General features: G+C 53.8%; 1 protein-coding gene and 1 long non-coding RNA gene across 2 annotated transcripts in view; one reads left to right on the top strand and one right to left on the bottom strand.

Moving 5' to 3' along the window:
- DPY19L4 (dpy-19 like 4) overlaps window positions 1-17,222 on the bottom strand; it is a 200,474-nt gene that overhangs the window by 122,058 nt on the left and 61,194 nt on the right. The gene's annotated exons all lie outside the window — the stretch shown is intronic.
- LOC142826995 (uncharacterized) overlaps window positions 1-17,222 on the top strand; it is a 26,366-nt gene continuing 9,144 nt past the window's right edge. Inside the window, exons 1-2 of the long non-coding RNA XR_012901314.1 lie at window positions 1-93; window positions 944-1,000. This is a non-coding gene — a long non-coding RNA (uncharacterized LOC142826995). The remainder of the gene's footprint in view (window positions 94-943; window positions 1,001-17,222) is intronic.

A 17,222-nucleotide genomic window follows, 5' to 3' on the forward strand; every position in this document is an offset into this window, starting at 1 on the left:
TTTTCCCTCCTTTGTTCTGGGCAGGTCTCTCCAGCTATTGAGGGGAACAGACACTATGTCTCCCTCCAAGCAAAGACTCTTTCTTCATTTTCTGTAAGTAGGGTAAAGTTTAGATAAATCCGTTAGGTTTTATTGTTTTGAGTATGGGATCTGATGTCTGTGCACTTTTTAAAAGAGGTTTGGCTTTTCTTTGTAACTAAGTTCTAGGCCCATGGAGTTTCTCCATGAGTATATTATTTGTTACTTTTCCATCTAGTTATTATGCTTCCAACAGTAATAGTGTGGTGATAATAAAAGTTTGCTCTTTTCCTTTTATTAACCTGGTATTAGTTAATGGTGGTGTCCTGCTTTTTACTTTAGGGGTGAGATTTTCCCAGATGGTCTCTCCCTTGGTTTCTTGGGTGGTGGCAGCGGAAGTCTTATTCCCAAAATCTAGGGTTTTAAGATTTTGGGGGGAAAGTTTTATACCAAAGCCTGGTAGATAAGGTATTGGGGTATGCTTTCTGGCCCCCACTTCTGAATTTATCGTGACAGAGTGGGAAAGGAGCCATGACAATGGGCAATATCATTGGTTAAATATTATGTACAGGAGAGCTAAATCAAATCATATTGCTAAATTTTTGTCTTTGGGTCAAATTCTGTAGTTTTAGTGAAAAACAACACTCCCACAGATTTGCTACAGGTTCAGGATGAGTAAGTTTATTTTTATATTTGATTTTGGTGAATGCATTTCTCAGAAATACTTGTAGTAAAGTGTACAGTGTATTATGCATGCACTGTTGTAAGCTTTCATATATGCTCTGAATGCAATCCCCACAGGATATGTCCATGCTTAAAGTTACTAGACAGCATATTTTTAAAGGGGCAGTCCCATATTTAAGCCTCCTGGAAGTGTCAGAACTTTTTCTTAATTGTACCATATTTTCTGTTTCCTTCCTGTTAGTACCAGTGGGTCCTGCTGTTGACTGATGTCTGCTCGCCAATGGCCTACACACCAGCAGTGAGTGGAAAAGACCAGTGGCCAACAATGCGGGTGGGTGTGCAAGACTGGTGGTGGGGCAAATTTGCAGCATATGGAGCTAGCCACTCTCCCTGCCAGTCTGTCAACATGGCCCCGGCTGCATGCTGGCTCTCAGCCAGCAGGTCCTCACCCCCTGTCCTGTTTCCAGCCGGAGCTAACTGCAGTCTGAGGTAGCTGGTAAGTGTGGGCAGGCACCAGGCAGTAGTCAGTGACATTGCCTCTGCTGCCCACCAGTGTTCCCTCTAATCTTTTCAATCCATATGAGGATTTTTCATCCATGTGCAGAATACAATTGTTTATAGGCACCAACGCATGTGTGAATGACCCCTCTTCCAGTAGACACAAAAATCTACCTGTGGGCACTCCGCTAAACAGCTGGGCAGCATCTGAATCTCTCTCCTGTGTGGCTGCACAAGCGCACAACATACAGGGAACGATGCTGCCCACCCACCAGCCCTTATGTGCGCCTCCTCTTGCTGTCTTCTCCCTATTTTGCCCATTCACTCTCCACCAGCTCTGCTGCTTCTCCATATTCTTCTCCCTCCTCTTCAGCAGAGCACACCCCACTCCCAGCACTGTGTGGAGAACCAGCTCCTGGGCAGAGAGCTCAGCTCACCAGCACCCTGGCCAGCAGGCTCTTTCCTTTCCCCCATTGCCTCTGACTGACCCAGTGTCCCAGGAAAGCCCATGATTCTCGAACCTGGAGTGTTTGCCAGGAGGAACCAAGCTCTACATGTGCCAAAACCCCACAAAGCACTCTCTGCCCCTCAGATAAGCTCTGGAATAGTAGGGGAGAAATTATTTCCTGCCTTTGTGCACCCCAACCCAGCAGGCTCCACAGCAACCTCCAGGTAGGATATTAGCATCCTCTTCAACCCCAGCCCCCTCCATGGATCCTAGGGAGCATGGGGCTGCTTTGTCCCCTAGGCATCTTTCCCTGCTAAGAAACTTCGCTGCTCTGTCTGTTAGAATGCTAGGTACCCTTCCCTGCTGAGACAACTAGCTGGCCAGATTCACTGAAGGTCTTGGTGGCAGATTCTCTGAGTCCTGGAACACAATGCATCCTTAAGGCTTAACTCCTTCCTGCCCATGCTATAGCCAGAGACAGGAGGCAGCTGAGTTTATGTTGGTGGCCAGCAATAGCTTAGAGATGTTAGCTGCCTTTCAACACTGTATGGGCTGGAAGGGACAAGCTGCCTCCAGAGGGTGGGGGAAGCAAAAGAGATGAGTTCTGCAATGACATGGGCCAGGTTATCCCTTTCTCTCCCTGTGGCTGGAAGCAGCTCCTGTCCCTTCCCTCCTGCGCAATGTCAAAAGTGCTGGTCAAATTCCAGGGTGAACCCTGGCAGAAATCTGGGGTAGGACCATGTGACTCTGAGCCTCTGCCTTCTCCCTCACATGTTACCTTGTGAAGACGCTATGCCAGGTACTAGAAGAAGTGAGTCTGTCCCAGGAACCCAGCCAGACATGGAGGGAAGAGAGCACTAGGCAGGCACGGTCACCCCCTGAGTGACAGTTTGTGGGTGTCACCTCTCCCCATGTGAATCCTAAAGCCTTAAAGATAATAAAGTAAATAAAAAGAATCCCACTTTACGGTATTTCTTTTCAACAGGGGCTCAGTCAATATGTTAGTTTGCACATTTGCACTGCATAGTTCTGATTAACTGCAGTTGTATTTGCTTGAGTACAAGTAAGGTATCCCATATTGAGGATAAGGAAATATAGTCACCCTAACTAGGCTACAATTAAACACCAGTGGCTGGCACAAGCTCAGTGGGCTAAGGCTAAGGGCCGTTAAATTGCAATGTAAACATTTGGTATCAGACCGATGCCCGGACTCTAGGAACATAAGAACAGCCATACTTGGTCAGACCAAAGGTCTATTTAGCCCAGTATCCTGTCTGCCAACAGTGACCAATGCCAGATGCCCCAGAGGGAATGAACAGAACAGGGAATCATCAAGTGATCCATCCCCTGTCATCCACTCTCAGCTTCTGGCAAACAGACCCTACAAAGTGGGAGGTGTCTAGAGCTGGGGCTCCTGGCTATTAAGCAGCCCCTTAGTGAATGGGGGGACCTAAAGCTTGGGGGCCTGATGTGGCCTCCAGCTTGCCTGGATCTGGCCCCTGAGGCTCAGGGCTCTCCACCTCCCCAGCATTGGGGAACCTGTGGTGGTGCTCCACCACTCCCCCCATTGGGTTACAGCACATAGAATCTACTAGCCTGGGCCTCCCCTAGGTATGCAAAAAGAATGTTGCTTCTCAGTCAGGGTACATGTCAGTGAGGGTTTGGGTGTTTTATTTTCTTCTCACTTGTATGTCCCTCCCCCAGCCCGACCCAGAAAAGGTTTCCCACCCCTGCCTTAGTCCATCCCAATTCAGTTGGCACAGGCCAGTCACATGTTTTGAAATGCAATGCATCCAAAGCCCGTTGATATGAATGGGCTTCAGATTAGGTCCTCTCAGAATAGTGCTATAAAAGAGCTGTCACTGAGGTTGTTCTTATAAGTGGCAGTAATTGAATCTGCATTTTCTATTTCCTCAAAAGGCAATCCCTTGCTTCTCCTTCATTGTTCAAAATAAATGACTAAGTGACCTCCGATGATTAATACATCATGCTCTTTCATTCTCTTCATTTATAGTATTTACAACATCTTCCCATTAACGTTTAGAGTTCTACAACTTATAATGACCCTTTTATCAGAGCAGCAATAACCAGTAAATCTGTCGTGGCATTTATTGCTTCACTTGTGATACATAAAAGCCCCGGTTTATAACACATCACAATGCTGAAAAATATATTTCAAGCCATCAGTACTGTAAAACTTCTTCAAATCCAGCTACAACTGCAACTTTTGATGAAGGTTACCTGTTGTTTTCACAGAATCAACCTCAAGTGGAATTCAGCTGTAATCAGCACTAAACTGTATATTTACCTTTGATATAAAACAAATAAGCCAGAGTTCCAAGATATTGACACACCATTTTAGTAATTTTCGCGCTGCACATTCACCAATCCTATTCTTTAATTTATTCTGTGAGTAGCACTGCTGAAAACGTGTGTTGGAAAGTAAGTTACTTACTGGACTAATCTCACCAGGCTTTTGCCATAAAATTCCACCATTGCTCTCACTAGCACCATTCCATTGGTGGTACTAGCAACACTGGAAATCTGAGTATGCAAAGAGATACTGCAGCTACCAGGCTGTTTTCCAAATGTCCTTTAGACTTGCACTAAGCAGAATTATATGGTATGGTGGTCAAAGTGCTGGAATCTGCCTGCGTCTTGTCTACTATGGTGTTCCTACCACAGTAATAATGAACCAGCAAATGTCAAAGGCAATGGAAATTGGCTTTGAAATGCAATAACCAGTTAATGTCCTTGTTCAAGCCCAGAGTGTGTCAAATCTGTAAACAAACTTTAGTTTAGCAATCTCTCTCTGTAATTGGGTAGTGAAAATCCTTTGTAGAAGAATGGCTATTTTTAAATCCATAATTGAGTGCCCAGGCAGATTAAAATGTCCCTGTGGCGGGGTAGTCCCGCCCCTCCCGGAAACCGCCGGGGCGCCGCGACCGCGGGGGAAAGACTCACCCCCCCGGAGGGGAGTGGATCACCGCCCGCCGTCCCCGAACGGGGGGGCCGGCAGACCGGCCGGGTAACGAGCCGGGGCTGGCAGGCAGTGCAGGGACGGGGGTGCCGGCACACCGGCCGGGTGACGAGCCGGGGCCGGCCGGCAGCGCAGAGAGGGGGCGGGGCCGAGCTGACGTAGCAAAGACGTCACGGGTAGGACGGCCCGGGGAGGGGCCGGGCCGACGAGGGGGGTGACGTAATCTGCCTGCGACCGGCGGGCAGTTCAAAAGGTCGCAGTGGACCAGCTAGCAGGGGGAACGCCGAGGAGACGCACCCCCCCCCCCCCCGCGAGCCGGCGAGTGGACGGCATTATTGGAGGCCCTGGGCAGGATCAGAGAAAGAGCCCAGGTGAGCCTATGGGACCTGGGGGAAGAAGCAGCCCAGGGCAGGGACGCGGACCCTGAGGGCAGGGGAGTTTAGGGGTCTCGACCCCCCCTGCTAGGTGGGGGAGCCTTTTCCCCGACCTTAGGGCCCTGGGCTGGGGTCCGGAGCGAGGGCGGGCCCGGACCCCCTTCCCCCAACCGCCGAACCAAACCAGGCGGAATCGGCCGTTTCAAGGCAACTATAATCGGAGAACTGAGGGGGGCGGACGTAAGCCCCTCCGCACAGGGGGAGAACCCCTACACGTGGTGGAGAATGTGGGTATAGTGGACCCCGAAACGGGGGTCCGGATAGGGGAAAGGGTTCACAAAGTCTTGATTGCCAGGAGACAATGGAAGCAAATAAAATTCTGGAGTGGTGGACGGAGACCCAGAAGGTGCAGCAGCAGCAACAGATGCAGGCGCTGCAACAGCTCCTCAACCAGTTCCAGGAGCGTCAGGAGCAGATGGCGCGAGGCGCACCATTGACGGTACCTGTGGCGGCAGCGGGGTCCGGAGGAGGAGAGGGGGTCGGCACCCAATTGCCCATACGGCTGACGAAACTAGGGCCGGAAGACGACCCCGAGGCATTCCTGGTTATGTTCGAGAGGGTGGCCGCTGCCGCGAAGTGGCCACCAGAGCATTGGGCCACCCTCCTCGCGCCCTACTTGTCGGGGCCGGCCCAGCTAGCATACCGAGGGATGTCCGCCAGTGATGCCTTATGTTATTATAAAGTTAAAGAGGCTATTCTGGACCAATTAGGGGTGACTCCAGAGATCCACCGCCGGCGGTTTAGAGAGGCCAGGTATGACTCCCGCGAGCGACCACGGGCGGTGGCGCAACGGGTTAAGGAAGCGGGGATGAGATGGCTTGAACCTGAGACTAAGACGGGGGCCCAGGTGGCGGATCTCGTGATACTTGAACAATACGTCAGCATCCTCCCCGCGGAAGGACAGCGGTGGGTACGACGGCATCTTCCGGAGACCTTGGACGAAGCGGTGACCCTCATGGAACACTACTTAGCCGCAGAGGGGCCAGAGGGGAAAGGAGCGGCGGGGGCACCGAGAGAACCCCGAAGGAGCGAGGCTGGGACGGGTAAGCCCGCGGGAGCCCAGCGGGCCGGCGAAGGTGCCAGGAGTTCCCTGGGCCCCCTCCCGACGAAGAGGCTGGCACCTCGGTGGAACCGGCCGATTGGTGAGGCCAGGGGAGATCGGGCGACCGAAACGAGCCCGGGCACCCCGCCACCTGAGGGAGCCCCGAAGGTGGTCTGCTATCAGTGCGGCCAGGAGGGTCATTACAAGAGGGACTGCACCCTGATGGACTGCACCTTTGGGCAGAGGCGCGCTGGGGGCACGGACAGGAAGGCGGCCAGCGCAGCTCAGGTAATTAAACGACTGTGGGTTAATGGGAACCCGGTGGAGGCTATTCTCGACTCGGAATGCGGGCAAACCATTGTCCGAAGGGACGTGATACTCCCCGGGCGGGCCCGGGGTGCCCCCATAGCCCTCCGGTGCGTCCACGGAGACATTCATTACTACCCTACGACCCGGGTACGGATAGGGGACGGGGAGCTGGAAGGAGAGTGTGTAGTCGCCGTCGGCCCTAAGTTAGCGTACCCCCTTCTGCTGGGACGGGATTGGCCCGGCCTGAAGCGACTCCTGGAACAGTGGGATAGCGGGAGACATCCTAAAGGGGAGCCAGAAACAGGGCCGGGGACCTTGGTAGCCCAAGGAGAGCAAGATGAGGGGGGAACCGTGCCAGCGAGGGCTCAGGACGCCGGGGCACCGCCCACCCTCTGTCTCGACGTAGAAGAAGGGGACTTCCTCACTCAACAACGCGAGGACCCCACACTACGGGCAGCCTGGGAACAGGTGCGCACCACAAGCGAGCCACAGAAGGGGGACCCGCCCAATCAGCCGGATGGACCGCGATTTGAGGTAAAAGGCGACCGCTTGTACCGAGTGTCTTCGGGGGAACTCCCTGGGGAGGAAAGATGGCAGCTGCTGGTCCCAAGACCGTACCGGTGGAAGGTCCTGGAATTGGCCCACGAACACCCGTGGGCCGGGCACCTGGGTAGGGAAAAAACTCAACAGAAGATACTCCAGAGATTCTATTGGCCTGGGGTGTACCAGGAGGTTAAGAATTTCTGTAACTCCTGCCCCCAGTGCCAAAGAACAGCCGGGGGCCGGGTCCCGCCGGCTCCCCTGATGCCCCTGCCGGTGGTAGGGACCCCCTTCGAGAGGGTAGCATTAGACCTGGTAGGACCGCTCGAGAAATCTGGGCACGGACATAATTACATCCTGGTCATCGTAGACTACGCCACCCGTTGCCCAGAGGCGGTACCCCTGAAAAGGGCCACCGCCCCCGCCATAGCGGAGGCATTAGTCAAACTATTCTCATGGGTCGGACTGCCCCGGGAATTACTGACAGATCAGGGGACGAATTTAACGTCTAAGGTTATGACGGAACTGTGTAAGGTCTTGCAGATTAGGAAGCTCCGGACGTCGGTATATCACCCCCAAACCGATGGGCTGGTGGAGCGCTTCAACCGCACGTTGAAGGGGATGCTGCGGAAGTTCGCACAAGATGAACCCCGGGAATGGGATAAGCTGCTGCCTGCACTGATGTTCGCCGTCAGAGAGGTACCGCAGGCATCGCTCGGGTACTCCCCCTTTGAGCTGTTATACGGGCGGCGACCGCGGGGGATCCTGGATCTCGTAAAGGAGGGATGGGAAACGTCGGTCTCCCCCGCCTTGGGGGCCGCCCAGTACGTACAGAAACTGAGGGGAACCCTCCATGACCTAGCGGGCCGGGCCCGAGCGAACCTAGAGAAGGCGCAAGAAGGGCAGAAGGCCTACTATGATAGAAAGGCGCAGGTGAGGGAGTTCGAACCAGGCGAGCAGGTTCTACTATTGCTGCCTAGCGGGGAGTCCAAGCTCTTGGCCCACTGGCAGGGACCCTTCCGGGTAATCAGGAAACTTGGCCCGGTCGACTATGAGGTTCGGGTAGACGGTAACCGCCGGGCAACTCAAATTTACCATGTCAACCTCTTAAAGAAGTGGCATCCACGGGAAGCTCTCCTGATTGACCCTCGGGACACTGACATTGAGTTGGGTCCGTGGGGGGAGCCGGAGGTGAGGATCGAGGGCATACGGGTCGGAGAAGAGCTCCCAGGCCCAAAGCAAGAACAGTTGCACCACCTCCTCGACCAGTTCAGGACGGTACTAACCAGCCGACCCGGACAGACCTCGTTAGTACAACACAAGATCGAGACTGAACCCGGCAGAGTGGTAAGAGATAATATGCGCCCCCTCCCCCGAAAGTTATGGGGTACAGTGAAGGAAGAACTCCAAGCCATGTTGGAGTGGGGGGTCATACAAGAATCTCGTAGCGAATGGCGAAGCCCCATTGTTTTGGTGCCCAAAACAGATGGATCAACGAGGTTCTGCATTGACTTCCGCAAAGTCAACGCGATCTCGCGATTTGATGCATACCCCATGCCGCGGATAGATGAGTTACTGGGACGCCTGGGGAGGGCCACCTATCTGTCGACCCTCGATCTAACGAAAGGGTATTGGCAGATCCCACTCTCTCCCGAAGCCCAGGCGAAAACGGCGTTCGCCACCCCCTTTGGGTTGTACCAATTCAAAAACATGCCGTTCGGACTGCACGGGGCCGCTGCGACCTTTCAGAGACTCATGAACCAGGTCCTAAGGGACCACCAGGACTACGCGGCGGCATACATTGATGATATTGTGATATTCAGTGAATCCTGGGAGAAACACCTAGAGCACATTACGAGCGTATTAAGGGCACTGAGGGAAGCGGGACTCACGGCCAACCCAAAGAAATGTCAATTTGGGAGGGCCGAAGTTTCGTATCTGGGGTACACGGTAGGGAGAGGAAAGCTGAAGCCCCTAGTAGATAAGGTCCAGGCTGTACGGGAACACCCCACCCCAACGACAAAGAGAGAAGTACGGCAGTTCCTGGGATTGGCGGGCTATTATAGACGGTTTATTCCGAATTTTTCCTCCGTGGCCGCGCCACTTACAGATCTCACAAGGAAAGGACAACCCGAGAGGGTCGAGTGGACCGCGGCGTGCGACGACGCGTTTCAGGAGCTGAAAGACCGGTTGGTCCGGGCCCCGGTGTTGGCCCAGCCCGACTTTAACAAACCTTTTACCTTGCAGACTGACGCGTCGGAAGTGGGGCTAGGGGCGGTACTGACGCAGGAGGAGGAGGGACAGGAGCACCCCATCCTCTATCTAAGTCGTAAACTGTTTCCCCGGGAGAAGGGATATGCGACAATCGAAAAGGAGGCATTGGCCCTCAAGTGGGCTGTCGATTCACTAAGATACTTTCTTTTAGGCGATGAATTTACCGTGGTGACGGACCATGCCCCGCTGCAATGGATGCAGCAGATGAAGGACACTAACCCACGGATCTTGAGATGGTACCTCAGCTTGCAGCCATACAAATTCCGAGTCGTGCACCGCCCGGGGTCCACCAATGGGAACGCGGACTGGCTATCCCGGGTAGCGGAAAACCCAGTGACAGGAACGGCGAGTATGGCGCCAGACTTAAGGGGGAAGGTGTGTGGTGGGGTAGTCCCGCCCCTCCCGGAAACCGCCGGGGCGCCGCGACCGCGGGGGAAAGACTCACCCCCCGGAGGGGAGTGGATCACCGCCCGCCGTCCCCGAACGGGGGGGCCGGCAGACCGGCCGGGTAACGAGCCGGGGCTGGCAGGCAGTGCAGGGACGGGGGTGCCGGCACACCGGCCGGGTGACGAGCCGGGGCCGGCCGGCAGCGCAGAGAGGGGGCGGGGCCGAGCTGACGTAGCAAAGACGTCACGGGTAGGACGGCCCGGGGAGGGGCCGGAGGCCGACGAGGGGGGTGACGTAATCTGCCTGCGACCGGCGGGCAGTTCAAAAGGTCACAGTGGACCAGCTAGCAGGGGGAACGCCGAGGAGACGCACCCCCCCCCCCCCCGCGAGCCGGCGAGTGGACGGCATTATTGGAGGCCCTGGGCAGGATCAGAGAAAGAGCCCAGATGAGCCTATGGGACCTGGGGGAAGAAGCAGCCCAGGGCAGGGACGCGGACCCTGAGGGCAGGGGAGTTTAGGGGTCTCGACCCCCCCTGCTAGGTGGGGGAGCCTTTTCCCCGACCTTAGGGCCCTGGGCTGGGGTCCGGAGCGAGGGCGGGCCCGGACCCCCTTCCCCCAACCGCCGAACCAAACCAGGCGGAATCGGCCGTTTCAAGGCAACTATAATCGGAGAACTGAGGGGGGTGGACGTAAGCCCCTCCGCACAGGGGGAGAACCCCTACAGTCCCCCTATAGGTTTATGTGTGTTACCACTTCAGATGTCTGATTTGTGTCCATTTATCCTGTGTCACAGAGACTGTCCAATTTGGCAAATACACATGGCAGAGAATGTGATGTTATGGGGGGGTGTTGTTACATTCTCTATTTTGTGTGTGTGTGTATTTGCGCGCGTCCATCCACCAGCACTGCAGCACTCTCGGCATGAGGAGGGAGAGGCTGAGCAAGACTCACTCCAGATGTGTAATGGGCCCAGACACCTGAGGGCCACACATAGGAGATAATTCCTGCCCCAGAAGGGAGACAAAGGATAGGCGGGATTGACACCAAGCTGGGGGATAGGGCCTGTGGAAAGAGTCAATCTTGTCTGGGACAGAACCGGCCTGAGCCATTTTGGCATCCCGGGCCCAGGCACGTGACGCCACCCCTGGGCGAACGGCGCATGTGCGGGCCCGCCCCCAGGGCACACGGCGCATGCGCTGCCCAGCTTGGCTTGGCCATCGCTGCTGGCGCACGCACTGGGCTGTGCAGGGCCCCGTGGCCATGGGGAGAAGGGCGCTGCTGGCTGGCGCCGCGGAGATTGAGGAGGGGACGGCGGTGCTATGGGAGCCGGGTGCGCAGCGCCTGATGGCAGCTATAAGGGACGCTGCATGTCCCTTACAGCTGCCACCAGGCACCCCCCATCGGTTGGCACCCCGGGCAGCTGCCCGGCTCGCCCACCCCGCAGTCCGGCCCTGGTCTGGGCTAGAACGAGAGAAAGGGCTCAGAGCAGGAAAAGGGGAGAGAAGGATCCGGGACCCCTTTTCCCCAAGATTAATAATGCTGTCTGCTTTTGGTACCTGTGCTAACATTGATCCCATGCTACTCTGTGTCCCTGTGAACCAATAAAACGTCTGTTCTACTTGCTGACTGAAAGTCACATCTGGCTGCAAATGAGGGTGCAGTCAGGGACCCCCTGACACACTGTGACAGTGGTGTCAAGAATGGGATGGACTGCACCCCAGGGATAGAGCATCCGGCAGTAAGTGACTGGGGTGCAGTAGAAAGAAATTCAAATCCCGGGCTTCGTTTGCAACTCCGGTTGCCTACATTACCACCCTAGTTCGAACTAGGAAGTGGTAGTGTAGACATACTCCCAGGGAGTATCTCAGGCTCTAAGGCAGGAGAGAGGGCTGGAATCTGCTAGATAGATGCAGTGCCCACCCGGCCACACTCAGCCAGCAGCGATTTGTCCCGGGCAGGGTCCCCCTCAGCGGAGTTGTGACAGCTGGAGATCGAGTTGCGGTTAAAGGAATTAGAGGATTGTAGGGAACAGCGCAGCATGAGTGGGCCATGGCGGAGCTGAGAAAGAGTGGGGCCCCAGCTGCAGTGAGTGAGGAGGGGCCCTGGAGGCCCAGGACTACAGGTCACTTTGGGTATGTCTACACTGCATCCCTAGTTCGAACTAGGGATGCAAATGGAGACAATCGAAGTAGTTAATGATGAGGAGTAACATTAGTTCGGACCCCTGAGGCGTAAAGGAAAAAGTTCCGGAATGCACAGAAGGGTCCTGAGGAGACCTACGTAGACCTGGCCTCCCGCCTGATGCAATACTTCCACAAGTGGGTGTTCGGATCTGGGGCCCACAGAGGACCTGGTTAAGCTAATGGACCTGGAACAATTCTATGAAATGTGCTTGCCTGACCTGAGGCTGTGGCTGAAGAACAGGAAGCTGAAGGATGCACACAGTGCAGGGAAACTGGCGGATGAGTTAACAGACAGCTGGTCCGGGTGTGAAAGGAAATCCCGGAAAGACCAGCTCGTGGCTGTGCAACTGGGAGAAGCATCTACGGAGGGGTCCCAGAAGGGAGGGCCCAGCAACCCTCCCCCCAGAGGGCCAGCCAGTACCCTGGTGCACCCTGCAGGACCTGACCTTCCATCTCTGTGGGCAAAGGGACCACAAGCGGGCTCAGTGCCCCAAGCGCCAGGACAGGCCCCACAAACCAAGACTTTCCAGGGTTAACTGGGTGAGATTGGAGGAGGAACAGGCTGCCCCAGTGGCCCGGGCTGGCAGGCCCTCAGCTCAGGTCGGGGAGACCCCTTAGGCCAGCTCCTCTGGGAGACCTGACGCTCCAGAGGCAGATTTCTCCATGTACCGGCTGGGGGTAGGGCGGCCCCTGCAGAGCGAGTGCCTCGTGCCCCTGAAAGTGGATGGGAGGAAGGTTATGGGCTACTGGGACACGGGGGCAGAGGTGATGCTGGTCCAACCTGAGCTAGTGGCCCCAGACCACATGGTACCCAACACTCAGCTGACCCTGAGGGGCATAGATGGAACCCCATTCAAGGTATGCGTAGCCCAGGTACCTCTAGAATGGGGGGCTAAGGAGGGCCCCAAGGAAGTGGGGGTGCACCAACACCTGCTTTCTGGGGTGCTGATGGGGGGTGACCTAGAGGATTGGCCGAAAGGACCCCACAGTGCCCTGGTTGCTGCCTTTAGCCAGAGCCAGCGAAGGGCCCGTGGCCTGGACCTTGGGGAGGGCACCCTGCAGAGGGCGCAGGGCCCCATCCCAGCAGACAAGGGGCCCCAGGGGGCAGGGCTCAACAGAGCTGGGACTCCGGACAAAGGCAGTGAGGGGGAACAGGTCCCCGTCTCTTCTCCAGCTGCTGAATTCCAGGCCAAGGTGTAGGCAGATCCCTCCTTGCAGAAGCTGAGGGACTGGGCTGGCCTTGGTGCAGCTCAGCCCCTGGGGGGAGGCTGCCGGGAGAGGGGATTTCTGTACCAGGAATGGCTCCCCCCAGGGAAAGTGGAGTTATGGGGGGTCCAGCGGCAGCTTGTTGTTTCCCAAAGATATTGCCACAGGCTGCTACCTGGCCCATGACATCCCATTCTCAGGACACCAAGGGAGAGGCGTACCCAGGAGAGGCTGCTGAAGAACTTCTACTGGTTGGGGATCTTTGCGGCTGTGCAGCGATACTCCTGGGAAGAAAGACATAGGATAGGCAGGAATGACAACATGCTGGGAGATAGGGCTGTGGGAAGAGTCAGTCTCATCTGGGCTAGAATGAGAGAAAGGGCTTAGAGCAGGAAAAGGGGGGGGAAGGATCTGGGACCCCTTCTCCCCAAGATTAATAATGCTGTCTGCTCTTAGTACCTGCGCTAACATCGATCCTATGCTACGCTGTGTCCCTGTGAATCAATCTTCTGTTCTTCCTGCTGGTTGAGAGTCATGTCTGACTGCGAATGGGGGTGCAGGGTTGGGGACCCGCTGACACACTGTGACTGAGGGGCATTGCTGGCACTTGATAGCATGTATTACATTAGAGGATGTGCAGTTGTATGAGCCCCTGCTGTTTTGGCTTATGTGGTTAGGTCCTGTGATGGTGTCACTTGCATAGATACATAAACAGAATTAGCAATGGGGTTTGTTGCAGGGTTAGGTTCCTGGGTGAGTATATCTGAGGTGTGTTGTGTGGTTACTGGAAAGGATTTGCTTCAGGCTGGGGCGTTGTCTGCAAGTGAGGATTGACCTGCCTTCCAAGGCCTGTGAAAGGGAGGGATAATTTTCCAGGATAGGTTGTAGATTGTCAATGATGCACTGGAGGGGTTTAAGTTGGGGGCTGTAGGTGATGACCAGTGGTGTTCTGTTATTTTCCATGGTGGGCCTGTCTTGAAGTAGTATCTGTTTCCTTACCTCCCCAGATGGGTATTCAAGTTTTAAGAATGCCTGATAAAGATCTTGTAGGTGTTTGTCTGTGGGTTTGGAGCAAACCTGGTTGTATCTTAGGGCTTGGCTATAGACAACGTATCATGTGACGTGTCCTGGACAGAAGCTGGAGGCATGTAGGTAAGAATAGTGGTCATTAGATTTCCAGTATAGGATGGTGTTTATATGGCCATTATTTATTTGTACTGTAGTGTCAAGGAAGTGGATAGCTTGTGTGGACTGATCCAGGCTAAGGTTGATGGTGGGGTGAAAATTGTTGAAATCTCTGTGGAATTCTGCAAAGGTCTCCTTCCTGTGAGTCCATATGATAGAAATGTCTTCAATGTAGCATAGATAAAGGAAGGGTGCTAGGGTATGGAAGCTGTGGAAACATTGTCTGAGATCAGCCATAAAAATGTTGGCATATTGTGGGGCAATGCACGTGCCCATGGCTATGCCATTGACTTGAAGGTATAAATTGTCCCCAAATTGGAAATAGTTGTGAGGACAAAGTCACATCGCTCAGCTACCGGGTGTGCAGTGGCGCGATCAGGGATGGTATTCCTGACAGCCAGGAATCTATCATCGTGTGGAATATTGGTATAAGGAGCTTCTACGTCCATGGTGGCCTAGATGGTGTTTTCAGGAAGATTACTGATGTTCTGTAGTTTCCCCAAGAAGTCAGTGGTGTCTCAAAGATAGCTAGGAGTACTGGTAGTATAGCGTCTGAGGAGAGAGGCAACATAGCCAGATGATCCTGCTGCAAAGGTACTAATGGCAGAGATGTGACATCCAGGATTTCTAAACTTGTCCTTGCTATATTAAGGTTTCTGATATTTCTAGCTTCTGGCTCAAATGTGAATATTTTTGACACTGTACCATAAAATAACGATAGTTCCAGTAAATATGGGCAAGAAGTGTTTTTGGTAATCATCTCATTGTCAGCTGTAGGAGTCCAGGGGCAACATGCTTCCCAAATGCCATGGGCAAAGGAATGGCCAGCAACCAGTGGGGCCAGAGCCTCTGGGTGGGCTGGAGACTAGTGGGGAGGGGCGGGGGCTGGAGCCCACAGCCGGGGTCCAGCCACCCACACTCATCAGCAAGGGCAAGGGAAGCGGAGCAATGCAGCTCCAGCTCACTCTGTTCTCCTGGCTGCATCACTCAAGGGAGGAGGCAGGACCACCCCTGCACTCACCAGAAGGAAGTTGAGTGACGGAGCCCAGGGAACAGAGTGAGCTGGAGTCACATTGCTCCATTTCTCCCACCATTGTCAATGAGTGCTGGGGGCTGGATCCCTATTGCCAGTGCTGGATCCCCAGCCCCGCTAGAACCCCTGAGGCCCATAGGGTTAGGGGAGAGGTGGGATGGGGGCGTAGCAAGGGTGGGAAAAGAAGAGGAGAGGGTGGAGCAAGGCAGGGAGAGGTGGAACTTAGAGCAGAAGGGGACTGTTCCAGTCCTTCTCTGGGATGAGGGGTCACGTGGCCAGTGGGCCTCCATATGCTGCCTCACCACTCACCCCTGTAGGGATCTATACTAGATCTTGACTTGGAGCTTGATCTGAAGCCCATTAAAGTCAGTTTCAACTCTCCCATGGGTTTCAATGGGCTTTTAATGGGTTTCATTTCCAGCCTCTATGCCTTAGTGTAATGGTTTTAGCTAGCTGGTTCCATAAATAAGCTTAGTTATTTCTTACATTTGTGGGTAATGATGGGCAGCTGTTATACTAACCAGTTTCTATGAGTTCTAACCCAAGTGATAACAGAGACACTAACAAAGGACCCAGGGTCCAATCCAAAGCCTTAGTCTCATGAGCAAGTATTCCTTAAGTATATAGTCCCATTGCCTTCCTCAGGGATACTTGCTTAAGGATTGCTTGTGCAAGGTTTGCAGCATGGTTGGCTGGTATGCTAGGTAGGGGAAGCCTTCCCAAACTGCCAGCCTGGCCCTGCCCACGCTCCGCTCCCAGAATGCATAGTATAGGCATACTGGGGGCAAAGTGTTGCTGCCCCCAAGCACCCGCCCTTCCTGTGCTCTGGGACTGGGGAGGCTAAGGTCGTGCACTGCCTGTCCTCTGTGCTGGGCGGGCAAGGAGGCGGTTTGACTCCCATGGAGGGGTGGAGCCTCAGCAGAAGAGATGGGGGCTGAGGGTGGGGCAGAGGGCTTGCCTCCCCCAGCCCTACCTTCACCCATAATTTGCAGAATCAGGAGCTAACAACATGGAGGAGGAAGGTGGCAGAGTAAGCTTTACCTATTTATATTTTTTGTAATAGGATGCATTATGTTCTTTACAAATAGCTGAGAAGTGACTGGGAATGCTCCTTCTAGGGTTTCACCAACACACTCTCAGGTGCCACAAGGTTCCACAGCTGAGCATACCCTCATTTTGCCCCATATTTCTTCTCTATCTATTGATTCTCTTGCAATTCTAAATTTAACAGAATCTGAAATATTCATCTTCAGAGAAAACAGTAGTCCAATTTTACTACACAATATTTTCACTTTTTTAATTAAAAAAACACCTGAAAGGACACAACAAAGCCAGGATATTTGCTTTTGTTGTTTTTCTCCTAGAAAAAAGCTACACATCAACAACAATCTCCGTGCTCTTTTCAATTGGTTCCCACCTTTTTTGGACTCCTCCTCCTTCCCCTCATCCCCAGGTGTTCCCCCCAACCCACCACATAAGGGGTAACCAAGGAAACTAAAAACCATAGCAACCTAAAACAGTACAATTTGTCTCTACAGAAAGAAACATAAGCATGCAAAATCCCTTAATGTTTGTACCAGGCTAGTGGCTCCAATTCTTTTTTCCCTCTCCTCTTTGGAAAACAACATGTACATACTTGATTTCTTTTAAAGGGTAGTTTTGGTGCTGACAATCCTGTGCAGACATGAGGGTAAAATTCACCTTCTACCCTACTGTAGAAAGCCTACACAAGGCCTTCTTGATGCAAGAGCTCTGCTTTAATAGGTCCCCAAATGCCAGTAAAATAAATAAGACAGTATTCAATAGTAGTTGAACTATTCTGTCAGACAAGTCCCTCTTCCTCCTTCAAATCCGTCATGAAGAAATCAGCCAAGTAAATGGCAGCTGAGAAGAGCCCATTTGATTTATTAAACAGAAAGTTCATATGATACAGAGGCTCCAAGTTCAGACAGCTACCTGATGAAACCCCATGTTGGTGTCACTATAACATCGTTATCCTTT

The sequence above is a fragment of the Pelodiscus sinensis genome, chromosome 2, assembly GCF_049634645.1.
Source record: "Pelodiscus sinensis isolate JC-2024 chromosome 2, ASM4963464v1, whole genome shotgun sequence".
Taxonomy (NCBI): Eukaryota; Metazoa; Chordata; order Testudines; family Trionychidae; genus Pelodiscus; species Pelodiscus sinensis.